General features: G+C 47.5%; 1 protein-coding gene across 1 annotated transcript in view; it reads right to left on the bottom strand.

The window, feature by feature from the left end:
• The window catches only part of LOC116977301 (pleckstrin homology domain-containing family G member 3-like), a 130,038-nt gene extending 121,192 nt beyond the window's left edge, over positions 1–8,846 (bottom strand). Inside the window, exon 1 of the mRNA XM_033027798.1 lies at positions 8,684–8,846. The gene's annotated coding sequence lies outside the window, so the exon portion shown is untranslated. The remainder of the gene's footprint in view (positions 1–8,683) is intronic.
• Positions 8,847–10,578: the final 1,732 nt, after the last annotated feature.

Genomic DNA, 10,578 nt, shown 5'->3' on the forward strand with positions numbered 1-10,578 from the left:
AAGAAAGAAGTTCTCCATAAGAAGATGGATCTGGAGATCCAGCATCAGTGTAGGGAAAGCTGAGGCGGTGAGTGGAAGAGATTCAAACTTCCTCCCAGACACAGCACAAATACCAGCTTTGCAGTGGGCTTTGCAATGCAGAGCAGAGCATCAGCCACCCTGATTGATGTATTGTGCCCTTCCCTTCTCCCAGCCCGGGAAGGTTTGCGTTTATACCCTGCCTCTCAAGGAGGGCTCAGATTACAAGGCCTCCCTGATGCTGATGGTTGTTCCACTTCACTCACATCTCTGAGCCCAGGCCTTGCACTACAATACAATACAATACAATACAATTCAATTTATTGTCATTTGGACCCCATACATTACAAACAAATAGACCCAAGACACAACATAATTTACATAAACATCCATCACATTGCTGTGATGGAAGGCCAAAAAAACTTATCTCTCCACTGCACTCTCCCCCCCCGATGTCAAAGTCAAAGCCCCCGGCGGGCGATGGCGATTGTCCCGCGGCCATTAAAGCCACGCCGGGTGATGCAAGGTCGCACACCGGGTCTTGATGTTAGAGCACCCGGCGTGCGCTCGCAGAGTCCCGCGGCCATTCCAAGCCGCGCGGGGCGGTGCTGTAAGGCTACAAACTCTTTATTACCCAAAAACAATTTTAATCAATTATTGCAATAATTTATACAATACAAAGCAATGCCAACACCACCATAATACAAAACCACCCAATTATCTAAAAATAAATCCCTAAATTTTACACTCTTAAATAACTATATTACAATCTTGCCAAGGATGCATTCCACCCCCCGCGGTCCCACAAGGTGCCCATGGACAGCGCATTGTCCCTCTTTAATACCACCCATGAGCGGACGTAACACTTGAGAAGGGGCAGGCTGCCGTCTCAGGCTGGGCCCTCTTCTGCCTGGCGCCGTGACTCGCGGATGGCCAGCTTGGCCAGCGCTACAGACTACGGGGACAACATCCAGGCTGATGTTCCCAGCACAGTATTATCACAGCCGTCAGCTTTTTGTGGAAGCGATGTCCAACCAAGCTGTAAGTGGTGGATGTCAAAGATCCCTGGTTTTATGTTAAAAAGATCAGGGCTTTTTCCTCTGAGTCCAGCGCGCGGTTGAAGCTTCCAGAGGGCCGGGGCTTACAGGGGGAGGCCGCCGAGCTGAACGCAAGACCCGGCGGAACGCGGCCTGCAGAGGGCAGCGGCCGAGACAGCCCCTACTCGTAGGACCCAGTGGACCGTGGGCTGTAGGGGGAGCCCACCGAGCCGATCCCTGCTCATCTCCCGGAGACCAGAGACCGGGAAGATGGTAGAGGAGACGTCTAGCCTACTGTGGCCTCAAGGTCGGGTATCGAGGCACCCCCAGGGAACAAAGGTGGATGGGCGAAGAGAGGGACATCGGTTCACTGGACAATCCACATGTCCAAAGAAGGCGATGGCTGGAGGCCCGCAGCAGCCTGGGGCTTGCCTGGAACGGGCACTGCTCATAATAACTAGAGCGTCGACTGGACTCTGAAAATGGCACCAAACCATGGCGCCCGTTGCATGCGGGTTCAGTTGCTATTTCTGCCTCATTTGCTATTTGGGGATGTGCTGGAGTATGGTGGATTTCTGATTGCAAGAAAAGATTTTCACTGTGTGTTTGCACTTCACACATGTCAATAAAAGCACCATTGAACCACTGGTATCTCTCCCTGCATTTGCACAAACTCGTCGCCTTGCTTGCTAAAGAAATCCTGCAACTGCGCTTCACAAGTGTTTAATTGGCTGTAAAGCATTCGAGACATCCTGAGGTCATGCACACCACTGCAGTAATGTAAACTCTTTATCTTTCCATCCTGTGATATTAAGGGCACCGAGTGACACAGCTCAATTTCACTGGAGCCGGGTATGCGATATACACGGGGTGTAAATCTGTCAGTATTTCAGCTCAAAGTCAAAAATGCTCCCTCCTGACATGGTACAAGTCAGAAGGTCAAAATCTGCTGAATGTTTTCAATTCGTCACACCAAAAACACGAACATTTCTTAACATATACACACACCCATTTGTCTTGGATTTCAGCTTGTGTTCGAATTCCTCTGCATCTGTGTGAATGGTGAACAAGTTCAGCCAGTCTAGCGGGATTATTAGCAATTGCAAATTCAGAAGCAGCTTGGTCCATTGGCTCTATGCTATCCCACCTCTCCCATTCCTCCATTCGTCCCCAAAAGAGTTAGATTTGGCTCTTTGGGCTAAAGGAATCAAGGGACATGGAGGAAAAGCAGGAATGGGGTACTGATTTTAGATGATCAGCCTTGATCATATTGAATGGCGGTGCTGGCTCGAAGGCCCGAATGGCCTACTGCCGCACCTATTTTCTATGTTTCTATGTAAAGCCCTGTATATTATTCCCCCTCAAGTGCCTCTTAAATTCCTCTTTGGAAATCTGATCTGCCAACACCAAATTCCAATTCTTTCTAAACTCGTATCCAAAATCTTTCTTTCACAATCCCATGTTTCTTTCCCCCAAAACTTCACATCTGTGGCCTCTGGTCGTTGATCCTTCCATCTGAAGCCGTCATGACCTTAAACACTTTAACCAGCCTTGTTGGACAAGTGGAACACAATATAGAGCATAGACACAAAATGCTGGAGTAACTCAGCGGGACAGGCAGCATCTCTGGAGAGAAGGAATGGGTGACGTTTCGGGTCGAGACTGAAGAAGAATCTTGACCCGGAAATGTCACCCATTCCTTCTCTCCAGAGATGCTGCCTGTACCACTGAGTTAATCCAGCATTTTGTGTCTACCTGCAGTGTAAGCCAGCATCGACAGTCCCTTCCTACAGAATAGAGAGCATGCTAGCCTGACTTGCAGAGTTTAACTCTCACTTACACAGGATGTATAGAACAGTTGATTTTTCCTTCTGGCTTTTCATTTACCTCCTTTCCTCTCTTTACCTGACACCCTTTAGTTTAATTTTCATCTCTAGCTTTTGTCCACCTGTCTGCCCCCCCCTCCCCCCCCCCACCCCCACCCCCTTCCCCCTATATTGAAGGCTCTGCACTCAGCTGGCTCCGTTCCTACCTTTCCAACAGATCCCACCTCATCTCTCTCCACAACCACACCTCTGCTACAGCCACAGTCACTCAAGGCGTTTCCCCAAGGCTCCGTACTCGGCCCCCTCCTCTTCATCATCTACATCCTCCCCCTTGGTCAGATACTCCGCCACTTCAACCTGGACTTCCACTGTTACGCTGATGACACCCAGATCTACCTCGGCACCAAATCCCCCCACAACCCCCCCCCCCTCTCCCATATCAACTCCTGTTTGTCAGCTTTAAAAACCTGGATGCAACATAATTTCCTCAAACTCAACAGCGATAAAACAGAATTCCTCCTCATAGGCTCCAAAGCCACACTCAGCAAAATCAATAACCCCACTCTCACCATCGACGGCACCACTGTCTCCCCATCTCCCCAGGCCCGCAACCTTGGCGTGATCTTTGATTCCACCCTCTCCCTTGAGCCTCACATCCGCCATGTCATTAAAACCTCCTTCTTTCATCTCCGCAACATCGCCAAACTCAGACCCTCTCTCACACCTCCCGCTGCTGAAAGACTCATCCATGCCTTCATCTCCTCCCGACTGGACTACTGCAACTCACTTCTCCTTGGCATCAGCTCCACCTACATCAACCGACTCCAACTGGTCCAGAACGCAGCCGCCCGACTCATCACCCACACCAAATCCTGGCATCACATCACTCCAGTCCTCAAACAACTTCACTGGCTTCCTACCTCCCACCGGATCAACTACAAAATCCTGATCCTCACCTAAAAAGCCCTCCACCATCTGGCCCCCCCATATCTCACTGACCTCCTCTCCCCCTACCAACCCTCACGGTCCCTCAGATCCACATCAGCCGGTCTCCTCTCCATCCACAAGTCCAACCTCCGCAGTTTTGGGGACAGAGCCTTCTCCAGGGCAGCTCCCAGGCTCTGGAACTCCCTCCCCCAACTGATCCGCAATTCCGTGTCCCTCACCATCTTCCAGTCCCGCCTCAAGACCCATCTCTTCACCTCTGCCTATCCTTAGCCCCACGTCCCCCTCCCTTTTCATCTGTGCATTAATTGCCTCATATTGTGTTTTGTATTGAATTCTGTCTTTACTTTGTGTACTAGTCATGTCTCTACTATTTATTTCATTCCCCTTACATGTTTTTCCTCTACCTGCTAAATTTTTGTAAGGTGTCCTTGAGACTCTTGAAAGGTGCCCATAAATAAAATGTATTATTATTATTATTATTATTATATCTATCTATCACATAGTACATTGAACATAAAAGAGTACTGCACATGAACAGGCCCTTTGGCCCACAATATCTGTGCCGAACACGCTGCCAACCTTCACTTATCTAAAAAGTATTTTAAATGCTACTAATCTATCTGCTTCAACCACCACCCCCAGCAGCACGTTCCAGGCACTCACAACCCCCGCCTCTTTTGCAGCTTTCTCCCCCATACCACAGTCAGTCAGAAGGAGGGTCGCAACCCGAAACGTCACCTGTCCATTTCCTTCACAGTTGCTGCCTGACCCGCTGGGTTACCCCAACACTCTTCGCTTTGCTCAAGAAATAGAATACCAGGCTCAAAAGACCATTGTCACAGTTCAGGTTCCATGTTATCATCCACAATTCCCATCAATAACTTGTATTTATGATAGTTAGACAGAATCATGTTTCAAGGTGCCTTAAAGAAGCATTACCCTATCCCGTACTCAGATTCCTATTAAGTGCATCCATGCTATTCATCTCAATCACTCTCTGTAGCCGTGAGTTTCACTTCAACCGAGGAAAGACCTTTCCTCAATTGCCAGCTGGATATATTGGTTACTAGACGGCCCGTGGACCCGTTTGGTGCCCGTTGTGACGCCTGTCAAGTACACAATGTGCACATGCGAATACGGGCAACCCTCCCCAAACTGCGCACACGAAGATAGCGGGCCCGACAACACTCCCCCAACTGTGCAGGCGCGGCTGACGGGCCCAGCAAGCGGGAGTGCAGTGCCGTTCTCGGTCTAAAGTAAATCACAGGTTATAAAGGGAATTACTTTGTACAATCGAACGAAACTTGCTACTGCTCACCGCAGGCCAATGGTGAGTAAGGCAACCCTAAAATTGTTGCGCTATCGTGTACTGTTTTGGCTGTATTTCGGGAACATACATACATACATACATACATACATACATACATACATACATACATACATACATACATACATACATACATACATACATACATACATACATATACATACATATATACATACAAGATGAGACTTTTAGTTATATATAGATATCATTGCCCTTAATGTTGGATTCACACCACGAGGAAATGTCTCCTCTCTGCACAGCAAATCTCTCAACGATGTTAAAGGCAGCCGTGAGATCACTTTTGCTATTCACTGTGTAATTGATTATGGTTTTGCAGCATAACAATTGCAGTGAAGACGAGAAGGACACGTTCACAGGTCTGGTCAACACCACTGGGCCTTGTATGACTTTGGCAGTGTTTAGCTGTTCATCCCAACTCTCCCTTTTAACCGGCGCAGCTCGAATGTTTACGAGATGCTGCCTGTCCCACTGAGTTACTCCAGCATTTTGTGTCTATGTATCTTTGAATTTTTACGATATTGTTGTCATGTTGACCAAAGGTCAGAACATTGCGTTCTTTAACGTAGGGCTCTGAAGCAAGACGGGGGCGCTCACTGCCAACCAGCACTGCCATCCCTCGTGCCCACGGAGCATTAGCTGTAAGGCCTGCTCCCAAAAAGTCCCCTCAATACACACTGTCAGCCTTTCCTCCATTCTTTGCCCCATTCCCCAGCTCAGTCTGAAGAAGGGTCCCAACCCGAAACATCACCCATCTCTTTTCTGCACAGACGCTGCCTGACTTGCTGTTGCTGCAGCACTTAGCAAAGTGTGTAGGAAGGAACTGCAGATGCTGGTTGAGATTGAAGGTAGACACAAAAAGCTGGAGTAACTCTGCGGGACAGGCAGCATCTCTGGAGAGAAGGAATGGGTGACGTTTTGGGTCGAGACCCTTCTTCAGATGAAGTCCCGGTAAATCCCCTTCACCTCTCCAACCTCACTGTATAACCCATCCAACAACCAACTAACTAACCCACTCCTCTCTCTCTCTCTCTCTCCATTTTTCTCTCTCTCCCCCTTTCTGTCTCTCTCCACATCATTTCCTCTTCTCTCTCTTTCTCCCTGCACCTCCTCCTGCAGCCTGTACACTTCTTCCTCAGCCAGTGTTTCCTGTCTACAGGAACACATGAAAATAGTAGGAGTAGGAGCAGGCCACTCGGCCCCTCGTGCATATCCTGTATTCCAGTGTGAACAAGGCTGTCTACCCCAGGCCTCATCTCCTCTTCTGTGCCAGTTCTCCCTCACTACCAATCCCTGATTTTCCAAAAATATATCCATCTCCTCTTACAATACTCCTGATGATCTGGTCTTCGCAATCCTCTAGACAATTCCCGAGATTCATCAGACTCTAGAAATAAAATGTATACATGGAGTCTTAGAGTTGTACAGCACGAACACTTCAGAATGGCCCTTCAGCCATTCATCCGTTTTCCATCTGAGCTCGCCCCGTTTGCCTGCATTTGGCCCATACCCTTCTAAACCTTATTTATCAAAGTACATATCCAAATGTTTTTTAAACGTTGTAACTGTGTCCATCTCCACCACCTCTTCTGACAGCTCGTTCCACACAGCCACTGCCTTCCTCTTACTTTAAATCTTTACTCTCTAATTTTACTCCCCTACCATAGGCCATCCCTCAACTTCTGCACTACATGCAAAACAGTCCCAGCCTATCCTGATTAATCTCGCCCTCCAGTACTCGTAACATCATTGCAAATATTTTCGGAACTCTTTCCAACTTCGTAAAGCTTGGTGAACAAAGCTGTACTTCAAGTGTAGTCTCGTCATTGTCTTGTACCGTTGTAACATGACATCTCAACTCTTGTATTCAGTTCCCTGACCGATGAAGGCAAGTATATCAAATCACCCTGTCTACCTGTGTCGCCACTTTTAGGGACCTATGTATTTGTATTGAAGAAAGACACAATAAGCTGGAGTAACTCACCGGGACAGGCAGCATCTCTGGAGAGAAGGAATGGGTGACGTTTCGGGTCGAGACCCTTCTTTTGGTGAGACCACACCTGGAGTATTGCGTACAGTTTTTGGTCTCCTAATCTGAGGAAGGACATTCTTGCCATAGAGGGAGTACAGAGAAGGTTCACCAGACTGATTCCTGGGATGTCAGGACTTTCATATGAAGAAAGACTGGATAGACTCGGCTTGTACTCGCTAGAATTTAGAAGATTGAGGGGGGATCTTATAGAAACTTACAAAATTCTTAAGGGGATAGACAGGCTAGATGCAGGAAGATTGTTCCCGATGTTGGGGAAGTCCAGAACAAGGGGTCACAGTTTAAGGATAAAGGGTAAATCTTTTAGGACCGAGATGAGAAAAACATTTTTCACACAGAGAGTGGTGAATCTCTGGAATTCTCTGCCACAGAATGTAGTTGAGGCCAGTTCATTGGCTATATTTAAGAGGGGGTTAGATGTGGCCCTTGTGGCTAAAGGGATCAGGAGGTATGGAGAGAAGGCAGGTACAGGATACCGAGTTGGATGATCAGCCATGATCATATTGAATGGCGGTGCAGGCTCGAAGGGCCGAATGGCCTACTCCTGCACCTATTTTCTATGTTTCTATGTTTCAGACATTTGTACCCCCTAACTCTCTCACCTCTACAACATTCACCAGAGCTCTGCCATTTACTGCGTAAGTCAAACCCCCTTTAGATATTATGTGTATGACAAGGGCACTCCTCGTTATTGTAAACTTCAACAAATGCAGAGACATCCTGTCCAGCCTCTCTTCATAGGACAGTCATCCCTGGAATTATCATGGTGAATCTCTTCCCTCCAACTGTGTCTGCCCCATGTAGAAACACGGAACTGCAGATGCTGGTTTACATAAAAGGACACAAAGTACCGGAGTAACACAGCAGGTCAGGCAGCATCTCTGGAGAACATGGTAGGTGATGTTTCAGGTGGGACATGTTTAGTTTAGTTCTCCATAGATGGACACAAAGTGCTTGAGTAACTCAACAGGTCGGGCAGCATCTCTGGAGAACATGGATAGATGACGTTTCGGGTCGGACATGTTCTCCAGAGATGGACACAAAGTGCTGGAGTAACTCAACAGGTTAGAGAGCATCTCTGGGGAACATAGAAGGTGACGTTTCTGGTCGAAACCCTTCTTCAGACTGACAGCCAGGGCGGGGGAGAAGAAAACTAGTAGAGGAGAGAGGCAGGGCAAAGCATGACAGGTAATAGGTGGGGAAGCAGGCGAGGGGGGTAGTTTTGTAGAGCTCACATATCCCTTTGGGGATGCTGCCCGACCCGCAGAGTTTACTCCAGCACACTTTGTGTCTGCACCAGGTTCCGTCTCACCTCCAGCGCCAGAAACCAAACAAAAATGCACAGCGCCCGGAGCTTTCCTGCCGTGAATAAACTCCCAACACGTCAGCACCAGATTTCCAGTGTGCACCCTGTATTATTACCACGGGCGGTGGGACGGCGGCAGGAGCTGCACCTTACCGGGAATGTGGCCCCCCTGGCCGCCAGTCGGTCCGCAGGTAGCGACTCCAGCCAGGACAGGAGATAGATCTGCAATCCCCTTCCCTCTCAGCGCCCAGCCAGTCCCCTCTGCCACCGCTGTCAAACTCCCAGCTCCTCGCCGCAGTCCAGCTCCGCTTGTCACATTCACTAAGCATGCGCCAAAACTTTCAAAAACAACTTTTCTGTCCTCTCGTCCCCGCCCTGGTCTGTCCCGGGCCACAGGACACAGAACACTGCACCTACGGCTGCATTCGCGTGAAATAACTGCACAAATTCACTCGAAATACGGTGTAGCTGGAATGGCCACGGCCGTTTGCAAAGACTGTATTTATTCAAATGCCTAAGAGTAAATTGCCGTTTAAAAAAAACTTGTAGGGAAATAATTTGTGTAGGAAAGAACTCCAGATGTTGTATGTATATATGTATGTAGTCTGTCTGTTTATACTATTCTTATAACATATGTAAAGCACTTTGGCCAACGAGAGTTGTTTTATAAATGTGCTAAATAAATAAATGTGACTTGACTTGACTTGGTTTACACCGAAGATAGACGCAAAATGCTGGAGTAACTCAGCGGAACAGACAGCATCCCTGGAGAAAAGGAATTGGTGACATTTCGGGTCGACACCCTTCTTCAGACCGGTCTGGAACCAAGATCAGCGATGCTGCCTGGCCCGCTGCGTTACTCAAGCATTTTGTGTCATGAATTGTAATAATTCGTTCATTTATAAATAATAAACAATATAATTTTTGCACAATAATAAGTGTTGTGTGAAATAAAGCCGCAACAACGCGCTGGGCGTAATGTGTGACTACTGTACATTCATAACAAAGGCGATATTTTAGTGGTCTGAGAAACGACTACTGGAGTTTTCAACAGATCTTTATTCGAAAGTTCAATATCCAGCATACAGGTTTTTCAGACACATCTGCCCACATTGGTGGTCAGCGCTGAACTAATGCTTTCTGAATGTCCAGGTACACATCATCTACTGGCTCTCCCATGTCCATTTTCCTAGTTACATCCTCAAAAAATTCCAGAAGGTTAGTCAAGTATGATCTCCCCTCCATAAATCCATGCTGACTCGGACCGATCCTGTTACTGCTATCCAATTGTGCTGCTATTTCATCTTTATAATTGACTCCAGCATCCTCCCCACCACCGATGTCAGGCTAACTGGTCTATAATTCCCTGTTTTCTCTCTCACGCCTTTCTTAAAAATTGGGTTAACATTAGCTACCTTCCAATCCACAGGAACTGATCCTGAATCTATAGAACATTGGAAAATTATCACCAATGCGTCCACGATTTCTAGAGCCACTTCCTTAAGTACCCTGGGATGCAGACCATCAGGCCCTGGGGATTTATCAGCATTCAGTCTACCCAGCACCATTTCCTGCCTAATGTGGATTCCCTTCAGTTCCTCCGTCACCTCAGATCCTCCTGTTAGTACATCAGGAAGATTGTTTGTGTCCTCCTTAGTGAAGACGGATCCAAAGTACCTGTTCAACTCATCTGCTATTTCCTTGTTCCCCATAATAAATTCACCTTTTTCAGTCTTCAAGGATCCAACTTTGTTCTTAACTAATTTTTTCCTCTTCACATACCTAAAGAAGCTTTTACTATCCTCCTTTATATTCTTGGCTAGCTTATCTTCGTACCTCATCTCCTGGTATAGCCTTTAAATTTATCTTCAGTTGCTCTTTAAACATTACCCAATCCTCTTGCTTCCCGCTCATCTTTGCTACGTTGTACTTTTATTTTGATATTGTCCCTGACGTCCCTTGTCAGCCACGGTCGCCCCTTACACCCCTTGATTCAATCCCGACTACGGGTGCTGTATGTATGGAGTTTGTACCTTCTCCCCGTGATC

The sequence above is a fragment of the Amblyraja radiata genome, chromosome 9 (genome assembly GCF_010909765.2).
Source record: "Amblyraja radiata isolate CabotCenter1 chromosome 9, sAmbRad1.1.pri, whole genome shotgun sequence".
NCBI classification, from domain to species: Eukaryota; Metazoa; Chordata; class Chondrichthyes; order Rajiformes; family Rajidae; genus Amblyraja; species Amblyraja radiata.